Source organism: Diceros bicornis, chromosome 7 (assembly GCF_020826845.1).
Source record: "Diceros bicornis minor isolate mBicDic1 chromosome 7, mDicBic1.mat.cur, whole genome shotgun sequence".
In the NCBI taxonomy this organism is placed as follows: Eukaryota; Metazoa; Chordata; class Mammalia; order Perissodactyla; family Rhinocerotidae; genus Diceros; species Diceros bicornis.
The window spans coordinates 3676240-3701087 of record NC_080746.1 but is presented as its reverse complement, the minus strand read 5'-3'; the positions used below and the strand labels follow the sequence as shown (position 1 = coordinate 3701087).

At 39.2% G+C, this 24848-nt stretch overlaps 1 protein-coding gene and 1 long non-coding RNA gene across 2 annotated transcripts in view; one reads left to right on the top strand and one right to left on the bottom strand.

Annotated features, from left to right (window-relative positions):
• The window catches only part of LOC131408245 (uncharacterized), a 63175-nt gene extending 50203 nt beyond the window's left edge, over positions 1–12972 (top strand). Inside the window, exon 5 of the long non-coding RNA XR_009220736.1 lies at positions 12449–12972. This is a non-coding gene — a long non-coding RNA (uncharacterized LOC131408245). The remainder of the gene's footprint in view (positions 1–12448) is intronic.
• OPCML (opioid binding protein/cell adhesion molecule like) overlaps positions 1–24848 on the bottom strand; it is a 473626-nt gene that overhangs the window by 176847 nt on the left and 271931 nt on the right. The window lies entirely within an intron of this gene.

Sequence of the window (24848 nt, the reverse complement as noted above, 5' to 3'; positions counted from 1 at the left end):
AATGTGTTGTGGTACTTACCATGTCGTTCAACTTTCATCTTTGAAGACATGAATTGCAGCATGTTTTAAAATTGGATATAAAAATATTCTTGTTAAAAGAAGGCCTTGAGCAGCAAAAGGAAACCCACCCAATCATTATACAGTTGACTAGATTTTTATAGATACACACTGGCTGTGTGGATGCACACTGGATGCACAAATTGATAAGAAAATTCATAGCTTGCACTACTGAAATATAGCTCTTGACAAAAAGTTACAGAACATGACTTTTCTTTCTGTTACCAGCCATAGTGATTTCTATTAAATATATTAAATGTAGAAGTGTGAACATAGGAGTTACAAGATCTATATTAATGTACACTAGATCAACCTGGGAAATTGGTATTCCTACAATACAAAAAAAGTGGCTTATAACCTGCCTGACCATTGTATTCTCTTAGCTTGACAAGGCCTTGTATAGACGGAAGCACTCACGTGGATCAAAGGCCTTTGAACCTGGTAGTATAACTGCATGTTTCTATCTCCCTCACTACATTGTTAGTAACCCAAGGATAGGGCTTTTTAAAATGTCTGTATTCCTAAGCCCTTAGTCCATGACAGACCAATGGGAGACATTCTGTCAATGTTTGCTGAGTGACTGAGCATCATCTATCCCATATCACACTCTGTCTGCTATTTTGTTTTCTTAAGAAAAACAATCCCAGTTGATATCTAACTCTACATTACTCTGCTTAGTGCCCCTTATAGAAAACTAAGGTAGAAGTTCATGCTTCTTCACGGCACTCTTCACTTTAGGCTCCCGTAACATTAGCACCCAAGACCCATGCCCTTCTCCAACATCAGGTCCAATGAAGTGGGTGGGACAGAAGTAGCTGCTCCAATAAAGTGAACTCTCCTAATCTCCAAACCAGATTATAATTCCCCCAAAGCCGTGGACTACCTGAACAAGACTCAGCTGATGGCACACTATGGCAGAGCAGGCTGTCAGTCCAGGTCAACCTACGAATCCTGGAAGAGCCTGACTCTAAACATTGGTATCTGACCAATCACTACAAATCTAGATGCAGGCACGTTACATGCAGGCAGTGCCTGTCTGACCTGTGTATTGCTAGCTCCTAATACTGGCCTGGAACCTAAAAGCCACTTAATAAATGCCTCTGGAGATATGAGGAAATCAATCAATCAATCACTTATTTAAGAGGGAAAATGGCAGGTGGAAGTTAAATATCATAAACAATGATCCAAGCAAAGGCTAAAACCTAAGATGTCAGTCTAGAAGTAGTAACAGGTTAAAATAATAAAATTCAGCATCAAGAGACCTGGAAGCAAATGTCAGGGATGCAAATCTGCTGAACATGGGCAACTAAGGCTATGGGCTAAATTCCTTTTGAAGTTAAGGCTCAGGGGTAGTAACTATAGCTGCTGAAAGATTCAGTTTTCCAAGTCCTGAACAGCCCTATCAGCCAGGCTGACTTGATATTAACTCAGAGAAAGGCTAGCATATGAGCCCAGATATTTCTCCCACTTAAGATAGAATTAGGCATAAAATATGGAGGTGGACTGTTCTCAATAATGAAACTTAAGAAGGACTTATCTGCTAAGATTAGAGAAAAGCAGAAATAGGAAGGAAGCAGGCACATCATTAAAGAGACTATTTTGTACATCTTGTAGACTGAGATTTTCACCCAGATAGAGTCGCAAGAAAAAATCAGCTTCAAATCCAGTTGAAAAAAAATCTGATTCTTTCTCCAGGTTTAACAACTACAGAGATAAGACACGTATAAATATATAGCATGGTCCTGACCTAGTCATCTATCTGGGTGCTGAAATGCTTGCCTAGTTAGTGCTGTGTTGATGAAGCCAGGATTACGTAAATGATATTCAAGCAGTCTCGCCAAGAAGGCAGCTAGTAATTCAGTTAGATTTTGTACTAAGGTATTAGAATCTTTGAAAATTGGTTCTTTTTTTTCTTTCCTTTTTTCTTTTTAGATTGTAAAATTGGATCTTTTTTCAATTCTTTTCAGGAAAAGAAAAATACTTATGAAGCTTATTAGTGAGCAGACAGCACTTTACCTGATAAATATAAACTATCCTTGAGCCTCCTAATGTCTTCTTTACCATCTCCCAGAGGAACAGAGTGGGGTTCTTACACATTAAAATAAATCTTCAGTGCTTTATCACCATGGGTCCTGAGGGGGTTGAATACAGCGTCAAGAAAATTATTCAGAGATTTTTGCCTCTCCACTCACAGTTTTGTAACCTTAATTTAGTCCATCATCACATTCCCTATTTCTTTTCTGAGAAAAGCTGGAATACATACAAGTCAGGATGCATTAGATGGAAAGCTTATTTGCTTGGACATACAGTCACTGTCGGGCAATGGATCCACTTCTCTAGGCCAGATTATATTCTAAGAAGCGGCTGCAGCTGCCTTGCCTTCCCAGGCCCCAGTGGTGGTGTTGCCAGACTGGCTACGTGAAGTGCAAAGCTACGTGCACTGGACAATCTAGGCCCTTTCTTCTACCTAAAATGCAAGAATAATGTGCAGAATAATGTATGCATCTTGGTACGTTTAACTTGACTCACCCAGATAATTGCTTTAATTCCACATTTCACTTTACTAACACAGATCCATTCACTGAAAGGTTTCAGAGAGGTTTGTTTAAATCTTAACTCTAAGGAAATAACAATTTTCCAAAGCATCATTCATCCACAGACAATTTAGAATAATTTTATTAAAAAAAATAATAAAAGCACTTACATCGACCCCAAAAATATGAAGATAGCAAACAGGTAACTGGGTGCACAAAATACTCATTTGCATACCCAATCATGGATTTATGGAAGCATATGCCCAATTGTGCATGCAAAGGCAGGTCTCATTTGCACTTATTGCTTCAAACAATAGACATCTTGTATTCTGGGGGTCTATTTTCAACATGTAGCTTTATAAATTTACCATTTCAGCTTTCATTTCCTGTGGTCTGAAAGCTGCTAATTCAAGTTCAACCTCCTGGGACTTGTTTTTGTTGGGTAGATTCTAAGTGATGACTTATGTTCATAATTTTCTTACAACCTTTCTTGGCTTCCAAGGGCAGTGGGGTAGATTGAATGGAAGAAATGCTAGGAATTGTAAGAAAGTGCTGCTTGTCAACAGCAAAGATTATCTTGTTTGATACAATCAATTTTGATGACAGCACAATCTGAGATCTTCCTTGAAATTGATTTTGTCAAGACAATAGATTAGTATATCTGACAGCTAGAGTTTGGTCAACAAAATTTTTATTTTTTTGTCAAATTTCTCTGCAAGGCAAGACATACATTATGAATTCTTGCTTTTATTCTTTTAAATAAAACCCTATTTTAGAAAGAAAAAATTCATGACAAAGTATATTGGAAGAAAAAAATGAGTCACTGTTCTTTCTAAATCATGTGCTTCAAAGAGAACTTTTCATATGAGCCATCAATCATTCCTGAGCCTTATCAGCATTCGACTAAAGTTTTGTTTTTGTTTTTGTTTTTTTTCCCTCAAGAACAAGGGATGTGAGAAAGTGGATGGGAAATAAATTAAGCATTCTTAGGACTTCACTAATCTATACCAGTTTTCATTTTACGACGACAGGGTGAGTTTTTTTATATTGAAAAATAAGAAGATCGCATGGTTTAGACAGGAGAATCTGGATTTTCACAGTGTTTACAGATGTTTAGAGGTAGGAGGGCCTGTAAATAATTACTCAATCCCAATTCCACACCCAAAGATTGATCTGAAAGACTGCTCCTTACTGCAATACTTGTGGGTAGCGTTTCTCTCTCACAGTTAAAAATTCTACTGAATCCCCAAACACAATTGCATGGGTCTTAAAACCACTGAGATCTCCGGGAAAATGTTCCTCTTTGAACATGAGCTGCTCTGCAGAAAATCTCATATAAAATTAAGAGAGTATTATATTATTAATTGCATGTAAAGCTGAGTTGGGATTTTGTGTTGCAGTCCTGAGTGTATGGTCCAGTTAATCCTCACTAAAAAGTTGAGTTATAGTGGAAAAAAGTGGTTTAATTTTCTGGAACCTGGTCTGGATATCTTTAGAGATGAGGAAGCAGGACTAAACAATCATCTAGGTCTAGATCTAATACTCTATCAATCTGTCCAATGTATGATCCCTCTCTTGAAGCAAGCAATAGGATGTAGGCCCAGGAACGACAATGATTTTTAAGTTTGGATCTCTTTTTGTCTTACTTTATTTTAGAAATGTAATGAGAACTCAAAAACATATTAAGTTACTAGGAGCTTTATATGCAGTCTGTCGTGCAGCAATTTTTCATATTTGCAGATGTTCTTTATGTAACTTCCACGTGTCATCAGGCTGACGTTGTTGCTCACCTACTCAGTAGCTGTTCCCACCACCACCAACAACATTCCTTCTGTCTGACAGAGGCCGTGTTCCTCTAAAGAGGCTCAAATACCAGAAGGTCACTTTCTGCGCCTTCCTGGCAGTTAGGCAGGGCATGGGCAGGTCAGCAAATCTTCGTTAGCAGGATCTGAGGGGAAGTTCGAGGGAGACTCTGGAGAAACTTCCCCTCCTTAACAAATAGACGCCTGAATGGAAATCTGCCTTTCTTTTTCCTTCTCCTAAGTATTGTTATGTCCACATGTCTGTCTGAAAATGCTACCACCGTCTTTTAATTGCGATGGTTCAAACCTGAGGACCAAACCCACGTACTGAAAAAAGACAGAAAGAGCCTGGGGTCTTGAGGCTACAATTGTAGTCCTGATTCCCACCCATCTTTGACTTCTCACAGGAGACAACACATGTCTTTATTGTTGAGATCCCTTTCAGTTAGTGTTGGGAAGGAAATGCTTCTTTACCATACTGATGTTCTGTTTATCTGAGGGAACTCTTGGCCTTTCGTAGAGCTCCCACACACATCTCTCACCACCAGGGGAGGAGGAATATCTTAGTTTACTGAGTGACCTTGGAAAGATAAAGCCGGAAATACTAGCCGTTTTCTTTCTCTTGGAAGCTGACCTTCCCACAGAGGTCCTGTGCCACCGGCCTGTCGGCCTCAAGTTTCCTGCACTTCCTGTGACTGGGGTTATGGGCATCCAATACTTAGGTTCCATATCGGAATGCCCATTTGCCTGAAGATATAAACCACATTATCTACTTTCAATTTTTATCAGAAATAAAGGTACTATTTTTATCTCTCTGTTTTCTCCTTGCCTATCTTTTAAGTTGTTCCAAACTTGGGCGGGGAAAAGAGTTGTTATGAATAGCCACCCTCAAACACCAACAGTTGGATGTTTTGTTACATGCAGTAGAAAACATTTTGTTATGTTATTTGTACGGATTTTCTGATCAGATTAGGACCACCTTTAAAGCTGAGACAAACGTCATTTCCTTTCCCTTTTCCTGTCATCCAAGCTCAGAGCTCAGCATCCAGTTCGCAGGTAATTCTGGTTGCTGATGAACTGACTTACTTGTCATGAAGGTACTTGGGATAAATTCATCATCCTGGATTTTTTTTCAATATGGTGAGAACACTATTAGTTAAATATTCAGTCGATGTATGAAAAAGGCTGAACAGTCATGTTTCTTTATATTCTCTGGTGGTGAAACTCCTCCCTGCCCATCTGAGCAGTTGGAAAGAGTCCAGAGGTGAGCACCGACTCACAGGGAGGTATGCAGGTGGTCATATTTGCATAGTTTGGCTAAGTGACAACTGAGAGGTGGATATGACAGAGTAGATATATGTTTCACACACTAAGAAGAGTGATTACCTAGCTCATTGAAGGTGGAGAAACAGAAAAGGACAGAATGAAATAGATACTTTCAGGCTGAATATCACAGCATCTTTCAGGAAGAGACTTCTCTGAGGCTACATTATTTTGTCCTGGAGATAGAGTGATAAACTGAAAATAATATAGCCATAGAGAGAGAAAGACCTCAGCCTAAGTCCCAGCTCTCTTACTGAAAAGATCTGACCTTACAAAGACTAGTTTATCTTTCTTAGTATCAGTGTTCTCATCTTTAATATGGAAATAGTATTACCTGCTCTTCTTATGTCACAGAGTTATGAAAGTCTAATGAGTTAATGAATGCAAAGGAACTTTTTAAATCATAAAGTATTACACAAATGTCAGAAACTGCTTTGATGGCAATTCCACAAATTTATGATCTCATCCTTGCTCCCTGTGCCCCCTTGGCAAAGCTGCTGGAATAAGGATATCAGAGGTTCCCTCAGGGGCCTAACAAGACACTGCCCAAACCTCTACATGGCACAGTCATGCCAGGACTCTCTTCTGTGTTGTTCAGTTGGACTCAGATTCCCTATCCTAGGATGCTTACAGAAGGGACTTATTCAGGGTGGAAATCATTTTAACAGCCCAGCCCAGTTCAGCATGACTGCCAGATGTTCCTTTCCAGTGATGTGCTTTGTCACCAAACTGCACACCTGAATAAAAGTTATGACTCCGTGGCCTTCTATAGGCAGAGCCTTAGTATTTCAAAGATGTCTTGGGTATTAAGAGAAAAAAAAAAGAAGTATTGATTTGACCTGTGCTCTTAACAAATACTCTATGGTATATCTCACTATGCTATATTATTTATAGATATTATTTTTTTCACGCCTTTAAGTATATTTCCTCTTATTATTAGTCTGCTGACGTTTTTCTGATACTTTTGCCGTAGGATAAATTTTTTCATAAACAGAGTCAAATATGAATATCTTTTCCTTTTTAGACTAGTTTTTAGGTTTCTTGTCTTGGTTTAAAAAATACGCTTCCCAAAACTAAGGATGTATATGGTCTAGGTATACATATTCATAAATATTCTTTTGAGGTTATTTTATTCTTTTAAAATTTACGTATTTAATCTATTTTTTTAATTCATCTGATTTTTTTTTTTTGCTGAGGAAAATTCATCCTGAGCTAACATCCATTGCCAATCTTATTCTTTTTGCTTGAGGAAGATTCACCCTGAGCTAACATTCATGTCAATCTTGCTGCATTCTACATGTGGGTCGCCGCCACAGCATGGGTGCTACTGAGTGATGTAGGTCCATGCCTGGGAACTGAACCCAGGCCACTGAAGTGGAGTGTGCTCAACTTAACCACCAGATCATGGACTGGCCTTCATATGAATTTTGGTTTTTTTTTGCTGAGGAAGCTTGGCTGTGAGCTAACATTCATTGCCAATCTTCTTCTTTTTGCTGAGGAAGACTGGCCCTGAGCCAAAATCTGTGCCCATCTTCCTCCACTTTGTATATGGGATGCCTCCACAGAATGGCTTGACGAGCTGTGCATTGATCCGCTCCTGGGATCTGAACCTGCGAACCTCAGGCCGCCAGAGTGGAGCACGCAAACTCAACCACTATGCCACCTGGCCAGCCCCCATTACTGAATTTTTTATTGAGATAAAATTTACATTTCATAGATCTTAAGTGCACAATTCTATGAGTTTCGAAAAATTTATATACTCAGGTAACCACCATCTAAAACAAGTAAGGAATATTCCCTTAGAAAGCTCCCTCATGGCTTTCCTCCATTAGCAGTCACTGTTTTGATTTCTATCACCGTAGATTAGTTTTGGCTATTTGAGCATCATAGATATGGCATCATATAGCATATACCTATTGTGTCTGGCTTCTTTCACTTAACATAATGTTTCTGAAATTTTATGCTGTATATACCAGTAGTTCATCCTTTTTTATTTTTTGCTGAGTAGTATTTCAGTGTATGAATATGTCACACTTTGTTTATCCATTCTCCAATTAATGTATATTTCCAGTTTCTTGTTATAATAAATGAAGCTGTTATAAATATTTTTATACAAGTTTCTTTTTGGACATATGTCTTCCTTTCTCTTGGGTAAATACCGAAGAGTAGAATTGCTGGGTCATGAAGAGATGCACATTGAAGTTTATAAGAACTACAAAATGTTTTAAAAATCATTGTACTTTTTTATACTCCCATCAGCAATGTTTGAGAGTTGCAATTGCTCTACATTCTCACCAACACTTGGTATTGCCAGTCTTTTTACTGTTAGCTATCCTACTAGGTGTCTAGTGGTACATTCTTTCATTGTGAGAACCCAAACACACACACAAATTTATATACATACATACGCACACATACCCTTTTTACTTTTCATTGTAATCTACACATTCTCTCATATTACCAAATGTTCTTTACAAGCATAATGGCTATATATGATCTATCATTTCTTTACTAACCAGAAGAATATTTTTTTCCAACATAAATAACAATGTGATGAACATCTTTATACAGGCACACCTTGGAGATATTGTGGGTTGGGTTCCACACCATCCTAATAAAGTGAATAACGCAATAAAGTGAATCACAGAAATTTTTTGGTTTCCCAGTGCATACAAAAGTTATGTTTACACTATACTGTAGTCTATTAAGTGTGCAATAGCATTGTGTCTTAAAAAAATAATGTACATACCTTAATTAAAAAATACTTTATTGCTAAAAATTACTGACCATCATCTGAGCCTTCAGCAAGTCGTAATCTTTTTGGTGGTGGAGGGTCTTGCCTTGATGGCTGCTGACCGATCACAGTGGTGGTTGCTAAAGGTTGGGGTGGCTGTGGCAACTTCTTAAAATAAGACAAGGGTGAAGTTAGCCACATCGATTGACTCTGCCTTTCATGAAGGATTTCTCTGTAGCATGTGATGCTGTTTGACAGCACTTTAGCCATAGTACAACTTCTTTCATAATTAAAGTCAATCCTCTCAAACTCTCACTGATTTATCAACTAAGTTTATGCAGTATTCTAAATCCTTTGTTGTCTTTTCAGCAATCGTCATAGCATCTTCGTCAGGAGTAGATTCCATCTCAAGAAACCACTTTCTTTGCTCATCCATAAGAAGCAACTCCTCATCTGTTAAAGTTTTATCATAAGATTGCAGCAATTCAGTCACATCACCAGGCTCCACCACTAATTCCAGTTCTCTTGCTATTTCCACCATGTCTGCAGTTACTTCCTCTGTTGCAAGTCTTGAATGCCTCAAAATCATCCATGAGGGTTGGAATCAACTTCTTCCAAACTCCTGTTAATGTTGATATTTTGACCTCATCCCATGAATCACAAATGTTCTTAATGGCATCTAGAATGGTGAATCCTTTCCAGAAAGTTTTCAATTTACTTTGCCCAGATCCATCAGAGGAATCACTATCTATGGCAGCTATAGCCTTATGAAATGTATTTCTTAAATAATCAGACTTGGAAGTCATAATTACTCCCTGATCCATGGGCTGCAGAATGGATGTTGTGTTAGCAGGCATGGAAACAACACTAATCTTGTTGTACATCTCTATCAGAGCTTTTGAGTGATCAGGTGCATTGTCAATGAGCAGTAATATTTTGAAAGAGCTCTTTTTCTGAGAAGTAGGTCTCAACAGTGGGCTTAAAATATTCAGTAAACCATGTTGCAAATAGATGTGCTGTCATCCAGGCTTTGTTGTTCCATTTATAGAGCACAGGCAGAGTAGATTTAGCATAATTCTTAAGGGCTCTAGGATTTTTGGAATGGTAAATGAGCATTGGCTTCCACTTAAAGTCATCAGCTGCGTTAGCCTCTAACAAGAGAGTCAGCCTACCTTTTGAAGCTTTGAAGACGGACATTGACTTCTCCTCTCTATTTATGAAAGTCCTAGATGGCATCTTCTTCCAATATAAGGCTGTTTCATCTACATTGAAAATCTGTTGTTTAATGTAGTCACTTACATTAATTATCTTAGTTAGATCTTCTGGATGATTTGCTGCAGCTCCTACATCAGCACTTTCTGCTTCACCTTGCACTTTTATGTTATGGAGATGGCTTCTTGCCTTAAACCTCATGAACCAACCTCTGCTAGCTTCAAACTTCTTCTGCAGCTTCCTCACCTCTCTCAGCGTCATAGAATTGAAGAGAGTTAGGGCCTTGCTCTGGATTAGGCTTTGGCTTAAGGCAATGTTGTGGCTGGTTTTATCTTCTATCCAGACCATTAAAACTTTCTCCGTATCAGCAATAAGACTTTTGCTTTCTTATCATTCATGTGTTCATTGGAGTAGCACTTTCAATTTTGTTCAAAAACTTTTACTTTGCATTCACAGCTTGGCTAATTATTTAGCACAAGAGGCTTAGCTTTTGGCCTCTCTTGGCTTTCGACATGCCTTCCTCAAGCTTAATCATTTCTAGCTGTTGATCTAAAGTGAGAGACGTGATTCTACCTTTCACTTGAACACTTAGAGGCCACTGTAGGGTTATTAATTGTCCTAATTTCCATATTGTTGTGTCTTAGGGAATAAGGAGGCCTGAGGAGAGGGAGAGAGTCGGGCTAGTCAGTGGAGTAGTGAGGACACACACAACATTTATCGATTAAGTTCACCATCTTATACGGGTGCAGCTTGTGGTGCCCCAAAACAATTACAACAGCAACACTGGAGATCGCTGATCAAAGATCACCATAACAAATATAATAATAATGAAATAGTTTGAAATATTATGAGAATTACCAAAATGTGACATAGAGACACAAAATGAGCAAAGGCTATTGGACAAATGGTGCCAATAGACTTGCTCAATGCAGGGTTGCCACAAACCTTCAATTTATAAAAAAGGAAGTATCTGCAAAGCACAATATAGTGAAGTACAATAAAACGAGGAACACCTGTACATTGACATTTGGTTTTTAGTTATTTCTTTAGCTAAAATTAACATGTGTGTCATCCCTGGCTTAAGGGATAACAATGTTTTAAAGACTGAGTGCATATTGCAAATTGCCTTCTAAAATAATTTACACCCCACCAATAATGCATGACAGTGACCTTTTCACCACAACTTTCCCACTACTGAGTGTTCTATTTTTTAAAATGCCAATATAATAATTGAAAAATGGCATTTTAGTGTATAATATCTTTATAAGTGAATCAGATTATTTTTGTGAACATACTTGTGTTAATAATTTTTATATGACTTTGAAATATCTATTCTTGTTTTTCAGCTATGTGTCTTTTATTTTCTTTAAATCAATTATTATTACCTATTTATAGAATAATGATATTAGCCCTTTGCTTGACATATTTGCAGTCAATAGATTTTCCCAGTTTTCTTAACTCTTTGATTTTGTTTTAAATAGAACAACTTTCCACAAAGTGAGTATGATAAAGTGTCATAAGCTGAAGAAGATGATGAGCTCAATGCTGCACCTTGGGCCAAAAAAGAAAAAGCAAAATAAAGCAAAAAATCATTTTTAGGTGTTTCTGACATTTTAAAAGAGAATTTTATTAGTGTAATAAAAAAGTGTGGTTATGTAGCAGTGTCCTGTTACTAATTTAACCAGGTATCTGGGATTTGTTTTGATCAGGAATGGTAAAATATGGAAATGACTGTCTTGAAGGAAGAAGTTCATTATTACAGATCGCTCGAGACAGAGTGCACAGCAGTGTTGTCTGGTACTCGGCCCTGGGGTGATTGGGGCAGGTGGAGAGTGGTCCTAAGTGTGAGAACTCCATACAGGAAGTCTCCATGTAGGAAGTTGTTGTAGGTGTGGTCACTAGATTCGCTGGTTTGCATATGAAGGCCACCCTTGCTTGCTTGCTTGCTGCAAACTGTTTACTGTCTGCAGGAACTGGCTAATCCTGGGAGGGGCAGTCCCTCCAGGGTCAGCAAGGCCCCAGAGGTCAAAGCATCAGAATACAGAAAATAGAGTTAATATGTATGTTAACAGAAACACCCTTCCCAAATTTCTTTATATTGCAAAATAGAATTTGAAAAATATCCCTTTTCACACAGTTTCCAAATATTACAATCATACTTTTCTTCTAACCTTATTCAAACAATCTTCCATTCAGTCATTTTTCCCTTTGGAATATATCCATATTTTTCTCTCCTTCGCCTTCTCTGCTCATCTCTCTTTCACCTTCTCATGACTTACGTCATAGTTACTGCAATGTCCTCCCACGAGACCTTCTTGACTCCTGTATTTTCTCCTCTCCCAGCTCTGTGGCATGTCTGGGACAGGCTAATCTTTAAACAATGCAGTTCTCAGGCCACTGATCTGCTTGCAAATCTCTAAATGGCCCTCTATTTTCTTTCATATCAAGTCAAAGTCTCCAACCTAGATTAAAATATTCTTTCTCTGTAATTCTCTTTTTCTTAATTATCATCATCTTTCCAAATACTACCCATTATGGTATTTAAGGCCCGATGCAAGCTCCGTCTCCATTTCAAAGCACTATCTTATTCTTATGAAACTTCTCCTCCCACAGAGTTATAAAAATTAACTCTGATTGGGTTTGCTCTAATATTGTTTATTTGAAATACATCAGCCTTCTCTTCAAATTGGGTGCTCTTTGGGGGAAAGTGTTGCATTTTGCATCTACCATGAGGCTAATACGATACTTCATCACTACTGCAACTTTGCATTCTGTTCTCTCTACAGAAAATGTCATTCCTAGGACTTATCCAGATGGAAATCACCTGTCTATCATCTGAAACTCAGCTCAGTCAAGACTTCCATGACCACACCAGAGAGCTATACACTCTCTCCTCTATAAAGCCATAATGTTTTCCTTGAACACAACTGTATTTCAGCATTTGATCATAGTCCTCTACTTCCCATGTCTGTCTCCACTACCACAGTGTAAACTACGGAAGGGCAGAGAACACAACTCATACACAGCCACAACTTCATAGCCCGGCAGATCGTGAGCATACGGGAGGTGCTCTATATCTGAAGCATGAATATTTAAGACCAGGAAGCCTGGCTAAAACATCTACCCTCAATATCCTTGCTGTAGAGATTGCTGTAGTACTTTGGTTTGAATTATTCTTTTTTTTTTTCCTTAGAAGACACTTTACATTTTACCTACAGATTAAGTGAATCCGATTAATTCATTTGCGAGGTTCGAGTTCTTAGATAATTCATATCACCTCCATAATAATTCTTTTGGTAGATATATGGTTTTTCTGGTCATTATATATCATATCTTCTGTTCTTAGTTTTTTAAAGCAATTCAATTACCATTTCTCTCTAGTCTGACACCAAAATACTCTCCTAATTGCAATAGATATATAATGAATCTGCTTATTTTTCTCTCTAGATTTACACTTCACTCTCTATTTATAGCCTTTCGGTGCTGGCAGGTGTGATGTTTCATCATTTGAATACACTGTAAAAAAGGTTGTTTTTAAAAAAGCAATATATATACATTTTTAGAATGTTCCCTTAAAAATGTTCTGTACACTAGAGATGTTTTCAGCAAAAGAATCAATGTGAAAAGTATATAATCCAAAGCTCAGGTGGCTTGATTAGTAACTCTTATTTTTTATTTTTTTCTAAATCTTACACCATATAGCAGTGAACCAGTTTATTTGTATCTTAGGGGAGAGTCATTTATTTAGGCCATGTCAAGATGCCCTCAGTGGATCACTATTTCCAAGAGGAAAACCTATTCATATAGATAAGCTGATTTTTCATTTTTTACCAGTCCTTTCCCATATGTTCTGTACACTTTATCTGCATTCATGATAAGATATGTATATTTTTAAAATCAAAATCTAGCCACGTTAATCGTATTTCTCTCCCAGCTTAAAATCCTTCTGTGGTTTCCAAGTTCCTTATTTTTGCATTTGTTCCCCACAGCATCTGACTTCTGCCCTTCTGTTCAGCTTTGTCTCCCCACACGTTCCAGCCATCCGAAGCTCCTCAGTGTCTCTGGAACAGGCTGTGCTCTTCCGCAGGTCCCAGCCTGCAACGCCTCTTCTCTCGTGTCAGATGGGTGCATTCCTAATTGTCCAGAATCTGTTTAGTGTCAACTCTCTGTAAAATGTTTCCAGCTGTCCCTATAAGCAGGTGACCATTTCCTCCTTTAGCCCCATTGCACCCTGTCCATACATCTAGTATAGTGCCTAAGATGTGTTATCTATTAACACCTCTGTTTGTTTTATTTACAACAAAGATTATAACTCCTTGAAGAAAGGGACTGCATATGGCCTGGTGCCTACCTCATAGGAGGAACTCAATGAACGTTTCCTGAAAAAATAAATGGAGACAGATATTTAAACATATAAATAAAATACAATATATTAAGTGCTACAACAGAAGTGTGCCCAATATGCATGGAGAAGATAGCTATAGCTCTAGCAGCTCTGTTAGGGGCATTTCAAAATAGCTAGGGGCTGTGAGGACCCCTAAGGACCGTGAGAATTAGGAATTGTTTACAGGCATGGCCTTTGCCCTCCTTTACTACTCACACCACAACCACGTGCTGAGAGCTCACTGATGCTAAGCGCTGTGCGAGGGGCTGGGCATATGGAGGTAGAAGACTTTGTGCCTGATTCCAAAATCACACCAGTTCATGGTCTGATTTTGAAAACAGAATGACAAAAAGACAATTACAACACACACAAATTCTACCACAGTGGTGTATGTATGGGATGTGGCAGTACATAGGAAAGTCACCTTATTTAATCCACAAATTTAAGCAAGGCTTTCCTGAAGAGATGACATCTGATCTGACCTTCTGATCATTCTGAAGGGATGAGTAGAGGTGTTTCTGCCAAAGGCACAAGTAACTGCCATGTCTTGGAGATATGAAGATCATGGTGGTGATTTAGAGACAGTAAAATAGCATGGCGGATTTTAGAGTTGGTGGAAGAGGAAACATGTGAGCTGATAGAATCATTAAGCCCCATTCAGATGATGGATGACTTTCAAAATGCACAACTTTTCATAGCACCCTTCTGTGTACAAGCCTGCACTAGTTTTCCTGGGGTGGTCACTGTTCATATAACTTAACATGACACTAAGAGATCACACTATGACAATCTTGTGAGGCACAGACTGAAGGGAGGTGAGGCAGGAGGAAAAAGAACAGGAGGATTCGGAGAATCCAGGGAAGAAGCAATAAGAACTTATATTAAGACAGTTTTGAATAGAATGAAAAGTATTCAGGTAATTAAAAATACTAGAAAAGTGGACTTAAACACATTAGTGATGGAATTTGCAGGAATAGAGAAAGAGAGCTGTCAAAAATGATCCCCTTGTTTCAAGTTTTGTTAGCTGGCTAGGGGGTATGGTTACCAGATAAAATACAAAACACCTAGTTAAATTTGAATTTAAACATTAAGTAGTGTTGGTCAAAGGACACAAGCTTTCGGTTATAAATGAATAAGTTCTGGGGATCTAATGTACAGCATGGTGACTACAGTTAATAATACTGTATCATATACTTGAAAGTTGCCAAGAGGGTCAATCTTATGTGCTCTCACCACAAAAAAAGAACTAGTAACCATGTAAGGTGATGGATGTGTTCATTAGCAATCATTTTACAATGTATTTGTATGTCAAATCATCACATTGCACACCTTAAATAAATACAATTTTTATTTGTCAGTTATACCTCAATAAAGCTAAAAAAATAAAAAGACAAAAAATAAATGTTGAATGGGACATATTTATACTAAAAAATGGTTTGCTGCTTATCTGAAATTCAGATTTAACTGAGTATCCTGTTGTTTTTGTTTTTGTTTTTGTTTTTCTGGCTAACTCTGGCAACCCTAATAGGGGCCATGTATGATAACAGAGAACAGAACAAGAAAGAGCAGCAGTGGGTAGGGACAATTAAGAGATTCTTTTTGGCCTGTTGAATACGAGGGGACTGAGAAGAAACTCAGGGTTTTGTGTCTAGTAGACAATTGCTTAGGAGTTTAAGAGAAACATCCAGACGGTGGAGCTGTGACTAAAACATTGCATCAGTGAGATCAGTATGGAGGTGTGTAGAGTGCATAGAGGAGGGCCGTGGACGGAATCTCAGTGAGTCCCACCAAGCAAGGTTCTACAGGAACGAGGCATCCTTGAAAGATTATGAGAAGGAGTGGGTGGAGACAGTATAGAGTGAATGATATCATAGAAAGAAGAAAAGAGTATTTCTATAAGGAAAGAGTGGCAGAGAGCCTCAGAATGTATTGAGGGACAAAGTGTGAGAAGAGATATCAAGGCCAGCTACTTGGATGTTAATGATAATCTTGATATGAGCCATTTCAATAAAGTGGGGATAGAAGCCAATTATACATGCTCTTTCCGCCTCAATTTTCATAAACACTTGAACCTAGTTGCCAAACTCATTTGCCTGTAGAAGTTGCCTTTATACAAATCGTAAGGTTATTATTTCCATCAGAGGATAGTTTTATTAACTGATATATTAAACCCTGAAAATAAACTGTGAATAACAGTTGGAAAAATAAATTGCAAATATTTATTAAGTGCCTGCTATGATCTAGCCAAAGTAGGTGCTACAGATATGCTAAACAATGTCGAAATAATTTCTAGCTTCACAGAGTTAGGAGTCTAAAGTGGATGTACCAATATATGTCAAAATGAAAAGAGTAATCTGTCCAACACAACTAATGGTCATCAAATACCAACTTTTTAGTGCACATATAAACTCTGAAATTTGTTTTGTCCCTGGTAATGAAAACTTGTGACAGATCTTTCAGTGAAAGTGAAAGCTAATCTTACATCTTTTTTTTTTCTTTTTAAGCAAAAGAGTAACCATAGAAAAGTGACTTATTTTTACTGTCACCATCTTAACGTATTCTAACCAGTCCCAGCTGTCCAGATTGACCCCGTGTGAGGAAAACCAGACCCAGGCAGACTTGGGGAAGCAGCAGCCTTGGGCTATGCCAGGCCACCCACACATTTTCAGGGTACATCAAATGATGTATGACACTCAGCCCTTCCAGATTTTCTCGTTAAAACAGTGCATATAATAAAACGAAAATAACGATGTTACACCTACTGTGTAACCACCTGTCAGTAAATTTATGAACAATTAGAAAATGAAAGTACTTTCCAGGGAGCAATTTGTAGAAGCAATAAAATGCTCATTTTTTTCAGAGATATAATAGGACAACAACTTTTCTCTTTTTTCTCCCCAAAACAGCTTTTGCAGTAATTAATCAGCTCTGTTTTGTTGTTGTTGTTTTTAATGTTTCAGTTCTTCAAAATGCACTAGACAGGCAAACTGCGGGCGATGAAGGAGCCATTTAAAATTTCCAGGCGAAGTGAAGCTTAGAGCCCAAGCTGTCTCATGTTTCATAGGTAGCCACTTGGGCTTGTGCACGCGGTCTCCAGGGCTTACCACTCAGAAACAGACAGCGTTTTCTCTCATGGCACAAACATTAAGCCCAGGACGGCCCTTCAGAGTGTATGTGCTTTTCCCCTTTGAATTCATTAGCAAACTACCTGAGGTCTCCATCTAACATCCTCCAATAACAAAAGCTGGTGAAAATAACTCCTAAAATTTCTATAGTGCTTTACGTTGGATGAAAAGTCTTTCTTCCACATTAACCCATTTGGAAGGCTGTCCGAGTGAGCATCATCCTCAATTCACAGTTGAGGAAGTTGAGGCTCAAAGAGATAAAATGAGTTGCCTGAGTAACCGTCAGTAAGCAGAAGGCTAGGTATCCAGCCCAACTTTCTGACCTCTTTCTTCATCCCACTGCATGAAGACCCTTCTCAACACTGATTACATCAGATTAATGCTTTCAACCTTGGTCAACAGAAGATAAGGGCACTAGAGCCTCCAAAACAAAATGTGGTACCTTGGTGAGAGAGAGAACGCTCTTACCAACACCCCACCACTCCAGCCCAGGGCCATGAAACCTCAGAAGCACTTTCCCATCTCCTAGGCTCTGGGATTCTTCTCCGTTGAGGTCCTGTGCTGGAAATGCCAGGGCCGTCCCAGCCAAAACCTCCAGAGTGGATGGCGCCTGGCCTCCCAACCCACATCAGGCTCCGCTCCCGCTGCCGTGGGTGGAACATCAATTTTCCAGCACAGCCATGGTTTTCCTCAGAGCAATTGGTTAGCTCCTTTCCCTCTGCTATTTCACCCCTTCCTTTTCATCTTTTTTATTTTTATTTTTCATCTCAAGTCCTTCTTTTTTGTGCTTTTTGCTACTTCAGTGGCCTTTTTATAGGTTTCTGTGCTTCTCTCTCCTCTTTTCATGTTCTTTTGTACGCGGCCCTCTTTCTTTGCTGTCTTTGTTTGTCCGGCCCCTCTTTCTAGGATGCCTTTCCTCTCTGTTCATTGTGATTCTCCCTGAGATGCTTCCCCTGTCACTCAGGGACTTGAATTTTGATCTTTACTGCTGGGCTAAAGCTTTGTCACCCTTCTGTGTTTTCTTTGTGAGTCAATTTTTTTTCCTCATCATTTTTCTTGGAGGAAAAAGAAAATATCTTTTAGTGGTCTACATGATCCATTTGGTGGCTTGTGTTTTGACCTGAATGTTTGTTCTTCCTTTGTTAATTCATTATTTTAATTGTAATATCAGGACTCCAGAGGTGGAAGGAGACAATGGAGGGCCCCTTTCCCCGTAATTGAAAACAGTCCTTTCCTTGTAGTGTCTACAAATTCCACGGAGAACAAACTTATTCCATGTCTCCTAAACAATAGGTTTTAATAGACAAATCCCAAAGCTGTGGGTTTTAATATTGTTTCTCCATATGTTTTCATGGCAATTGATATTTGCTTCATAAAATCTCAAGAAAGGAGAGGTTTAGGGTGTGTGTGTGTGTGTGTGTGTGTATGTGTGTTATATGTGTGTATCATTGAGGTATACTGTAGCTTAGATACAGTAAAAGATACAGATTTAAATGTACAGGTAGGTGAACTTGTATATGCGTATTCACCCATGTAACTACCACCCAGAGCAAGATAAAAAACATTCCTTCATTCCAGAAGATTCCATCATGATCTTTCCTATTTAATACTTCCACAAAAGATTGTCACTATTATGACCCTCTTAAATTTTGTATAAATGGAATACTATAATAGGTACTTTTTGGTGTGTGGCTTCTTCACTCAGCACCATATCCGTGAGATTCTTCTGTGTCGTTGTATGTATTAGTAATTTTATTTTATTGCTGTGTAGTTTTTCATTGTACTTATTCCATTTTCTTGATAGGCATTGAGTAGTTTTGAGTTTTTGGGTATTATAAATAAAGCTACTATGAACATTCTTATTCACGCTTTTAATGTGCACATACACAAATTTCTCTTGGGAAAATGCCTAGAAGTTGAATTTTGGGGACATGAAATAGATGCATGTTTAGATTTAATTTAGAAATTATCAAGCAGTTTTCTAACACGGTTGAGCTGACTCCCAGCAGCAGTGTTTGAATGTTTCAGTTGATATCTATCTTCAAGACAGTATTGTCAGTCTTTTGAAATTTTCGCCATCCGGCCAGCGTGAGAGGAAGTTAGAATTGAGAAGCTAACTACACCAAACACTCCAATCTTTCAAATGCCTTGCGTATCAGACATTTTACACTGTCTTTCAAATTCTCTTGGCCTCATTGACTCCCAAACCTTTGGCTGCTTGCTCAGCCTCCTCTGCCCCCGTGGCTGACCAGCTCCACGCACACCCTTGCAGTTCCACTCCCTGAAGCTAACCAGCAGGGCACCCAAAATCTCTGGATCCTCTGCCACTTCCAACCTCAGATAAAATGCCATCCCTCAGGGCATGGGATCTGGCTTCCCTCGTGGTTGCTTCAGAGTCCATGCAATGCAATCCAGAAGTCTAGGAGTTCTCTCCTTGTGGAGTAAACTTACACCAAAAGAAGACAGGAAATGAGAGGAGGACGGAGTCAGGTCGGTAAGTTCCCTCTCCATTCTTCCTGACAATATGTTTCCAGGCACAATCTTTCTCTGGAGCTGGTCTGTGGACTTCCTGCATGGCTGAGCAGAAACACCTGCCGAGTCACCAGCTATGCCTCTTCACTGCTCATTGTCGATCTGGATCCAGTAGTGATAAACTGTCACCTACTATTGCTTCCCATCCTTCACTTCCTTACTTCCCTTACTTCACTCCCTTTGCTCTGGGATTTCACCCCAAAAAACAAAACGTCAGCCTTTATTATCTGCAGATCTGTTTTCTAGGGTCTCAGAACTAAGATAGATTGTTTAAAATATTTCTTAAGATATTAAATGCTCTTGATTGATATTATCAATCCATGCAATTTTTAGAGAACTGAAATGTGAGGGCATTAACTGGGATATCAGGACCAAGAGTGAGAAAAAAAGAAAAAATCTTACCTGAGAGTCTGAATGACTAAGTTCCAGTCTTGACTTTCCTACTTGTGATTTTGGTGCATTACTCTGTGGCTCTGAGACTCAGCTTCATTTCCTTTTAAAGCTCTCCAGGATGCAGTAGAAGCGTCAGAGATACTCTAGTAAGGGAACTTTCATATCAAATGTCGTATCATGTGAAATTGCTTGCCTTGTAGTTATCGTAGTTATCATTCAATATTGTTTTTCTTCCCCTTCCCTTCAAAGAAAGGCATGCTCTAGAATTAAGAAGTAGTCTTCTTTTTCAATATTGCCCTGATCATCACACCATTATCACTAAGATTTAAAAAGAAGTGCTATGCTAAAGAGATTTAATGGCAAATGAATAAATAATAAAAACGTAAACTAATTATGCTGTTTGATTCAGTGGGGAATATCTTTCTCTTTGTCTTAGGCCAATTTTACCAATGTTTTCATGCTCCTTTCTTCCAAGCCATCTTCTGTGTAAGCCTGATTTCAACCGTCTCTGCTGCCCACAGCAGTCATCTGTTCATTCAGAATTTCTTCATCAAGTGCATGTTGCATGCTTGGCACCACATCTGGTACAGGAACCAAACAGTGAACATAAACAGAACAGTCTCCACCCTTATGCAACTGAAGGTCCAGTGGCAGGAGATATAGTTATTATAAAATTTAAAAAATATATGTAAGAACGCAAGAAGTGCTCTGAAAAAAGATGAGAAATACTATAAAATTCTCTAATAGGCAGGTTTGGCATAGTCAGGAGGTTGAGAGAAGACTCCAAAGGAAGTGACAGTTGAGTTAAGGTCTGAAAGATAGTAGGAGTTGACTAAGTGTGTGGGGAGGGAGAACATTTAGAGAGACAGCAGCCAATGCAGAGACCCTGAGGTAGGAGGGAACAGGAGAAACAGGACCGTTGGGTGAAGAACACTGTGGGTGCCTGGAGTACAGAACCTGGAGTGGGGAGTGCCTTTACATCAGGCTGGAGAGGCAGCTATGGCTCGGAGCTCCCAGGGAGTGTAGGCCATGTGAGGGTCTTTTATAATTTTGCTAGAAGCAATGAGAAGTCACGTAAGCATTTAAACTGTGTGTGTGTGTGTGTGTGTGTGTGTGTGTGTGTGTGTGTGTTGATTAGACTCTTTTAGGAGATCATTCTGGCTGCAGGGGTAATTAGGGAGATGGTGAGTTATTGTTTCATGGGTATAGACTTTGGGAAGATGAAAAAGTTCTGGAGATTGATAGTGGTGATAGTTATACAACCTGGTGAAAGTACTTAATTCCACTGAATTTTACACTTTAAAATGGTAAAAATAATGAATTTTATTTTATCAAAATAAAACTAAAAACATTAGGGTCTGGCTTGGTGTCATAGTGGTTAAGTTTGTGCACTCCACGTCAGCAGCCTGGGGTTCTCAGGTTCTGATCCCAGGCGCGGACCTACACACCACTTGTCAAGCCATGCTGTGGCAGGCATCCCACATATAAAATAGAGGAAGATGGGCATGGATGTTAGCCCAGAGCCAATCTTCCTCAGCAAAAAGAGGAGGATTGGCAACAGATGTTAGCTCAGGAATAATCTTCCTCACAATATAAATAAATAAATAAATAAATAAAATTAATTAAAAGAGAAGATATGGATAAACAACTTAATAGGTTTTGCAGTAATTCAAGCTAGTGACAATACTATCTTGTACTATATTCTTGGGTAGGTGAAGATGGAAAGAAGTGGGTTGATTCAAGACATATTTTTGAAGAATGGTGAATGAGATTTGGTATGGCAGAGACAGGCTAGCTATTCACCAAATTTATTCTTTTCTTCTTGGGCACACAGCTGGACCATATTTTCCAGTCTGTCAGGGAGTTCTAGCCAAAGGAATGGGTGATATGTATCACTTCCAAGAAGTCTCGCCCATAACAAACAAACCAACAAATAAACAAATACAAGCTCTTCCTTCCAACAACAACAAAAAAAACCCCACCTCTTTTTGTGTTCAATCTTTACCCTGCTCTTCAGTGGACCTGCTAGATGTCTATGACCAGAGTTGACATTGTCAGAGCCTTTTATTCCTGAATCACTGCATAGAACCTAGTACTTTGCCTTCTCTCACCTCCCAGATAATTAGGATATCTGAACAAGCAACACAATTTTATTGTGTTAAGCCATTAAGATCTTGAGCTGTGAGAAGCTAGAGTTACCTTACTTGGTATCTATTATATACTGACTATGTTCCCTCAAAATTCAAATATTGAAGCCCTAATACCCAGTGTGACTGTACTTGGAGATAAGGCCTTTAGGAGGTAAACAAGGTTAAATAAGGTCACAAGCATAGAGTCCTAATATGATGGAACTGGTGTCCTTATAAGAAGAGGAAAGAACACCAGACATCTCTCTCTCTCCACACATGCACACAGTGAAATGGCCACATGAGGACACAGGAAGACGGCCATTTTCTGCAAGCCAAGCTCACCAAAAACCAACCTGAAGAGCACCTTGATCTTAGACTTGCAGGTTCCAGAACTGTGAAAAAATGACCACCTAGCCTGTGGAATTTTGTTATGCAGCCCCAGCAGACTATGACAGCACCATTGGCTAAAGGGACTGAGGACAAAGAGGTTATCTAGGAGGAATGCCATGTTTCTCACTCAGAGAACTAGATGCATGGTGGTGCCAATCACTGAGAGAGGGGACACTGGTGTCGGCCAGGTTTGAGTTCAATTCTGGACATGTTGACTTCGAGGTGCCCCTAGGACATCCAAGAGGAGATAGCAATCAGCGTACTTGCAAAGTAAGTAAACACTGACAGGCCATACTAAAATGTATTTTACCTGCTGCTCAGTTTAAACAATTTTCTCCTATTGTTTTATGAGTGTATGTTCTATCTCCTGTCAAGAAAGAAAACTTCCTTGGACTTTTCTCCATTCCTCCCCATAGTTCTTAACATATCATGAATACAACTGACATTCAATAAATAATTTGCTAGGTAAATTGATCTTTGAAGAAGTGATTGTTTAGTATCCAGGGGACTCAGACATACCCAGAGTATCTTAGAATATTTAGGGTAGGACTAGACTAATAGTTTTAGCCAGCCCTGGTGGTATAGTGGTTAAGATTTGGTGCTCTCACCTCCAACGCCTGGGTTCACTTCCTAGTCCGGGAACCACACCACCAGTCTGTTGGTTGTCTTACTGTGGTGGCTGCATGTTGCTGTGATGCTGAAAGCTATGCCACCAGTATTTAAACTACCAGCAGGGTCACCCATGGTGGGCAGGTTTCAGTGGAGCTTCCAGACTAGACAGACTAGGAAGAAGGACTTGGCCACCCACTTCCAAAAAAATTTGCCATGAAAACCCAGTGAATAGCAGCAGAGCATTCCCGAGAGAGCACCAGACGGTGAGAGGATGGTGCAATAAGACTGGTCAGGGTTCCGACCTGCTCTACACAGGGTCGCTAGGAGTCAGAATCGACTCCACAGCACTAGCAACAAAAAGACTAGTAGTTCAGCCATTCACCTGTCACAAATCATTTCTCAATGTATACTTTTAATTAATAAATAAGAAAACTCCGTAATTTAATTGTGATTACTCTCTTCCTTGTCAATGTCCTGGCTTCCTATTAAAAATATAAAAATAAGAGCAAGCTTTAGAACTAAACTGGGGTTCAATTTAATCTATTCAGCAAACATTATTGAGTGCTATCATTGACACTGTACATTTTAGGTGTTCAGGTTGACACAATCAATCTCTGTCCCCTAAGGGCTTAGGATAACTGGGAGGAGGTGCGGAAATAATCCTACAAAAGACAGACTGATGGTTTACATGGTTTTATCTTCAGCATGTAGCAAAGTGCCTCATGCAGAGATGATGCTCAACAAATCCCCATTGAATATGGTTTCACATAGTAGGTATTAAGTCTTTGGTGAATTGAACAGATGAAACAATGGATGGACTACACTATAAAATCATCTGTGGAAGAAAAAAAATGTATTACAAAATATATAATCCCAGGCAGGTAAATCTAGAATCTTAGAGTAGGAATGGACTTCAGAGACCCTATACTTCTGCTCCATTTCTTTTTTTTGCTGTAACATCTGTGCGAGTCTTTCTCTACTTTATATGTGGATCTCCGTCACAGTGTGGCTGAGGAGTGGCATAGGTCTGCGCCTGCGATCAGAACCCGTGAACCGGGGCCGCCAAAGTGGAGCGTGCCAAACTTAACCATTTTGCTACGGGGCTGGCCCCGCGCTCCTTTGTTTTATACAGCAAGAAACAGATCCTGGAAAGTTAATCCATGTGCCTAAGACAGCACAAGTAATGGATACCAGAGTAGTTTTCTAGATCTTTGACTCACCACACCGTGTTCTTATAACCAAGTGATTATTTTTTACAAATAGAGCACTAGATCCTTGCATTTAAAGGATACTGGCAGCATGGCCCTACCTAAGGACCCACATTAATCAGAAGAAACAAAATGGATCAGGGACCCAGTAAAGCTTTCAACACATGATGAAAGAGTAGGCTGGTGGTCTGAAAACTTATTTCAGCAAAGAGATGTGTTGAATTTACTAACAGAGAACAGTTGAGGCACTGAGAAAACGGGCTGACTCAGATTACTTAGGCAGCTTGCCAGAGGGCATGCTATCAAGGTGTGAGAGGCACAGTCCTCACTCTTCACTTAACTGTGGGCAAAGTGACATGAGGGAGATGTGGACACAGGCGAGGCAGGAGCCCAGCTGGATGACTTTGATACTT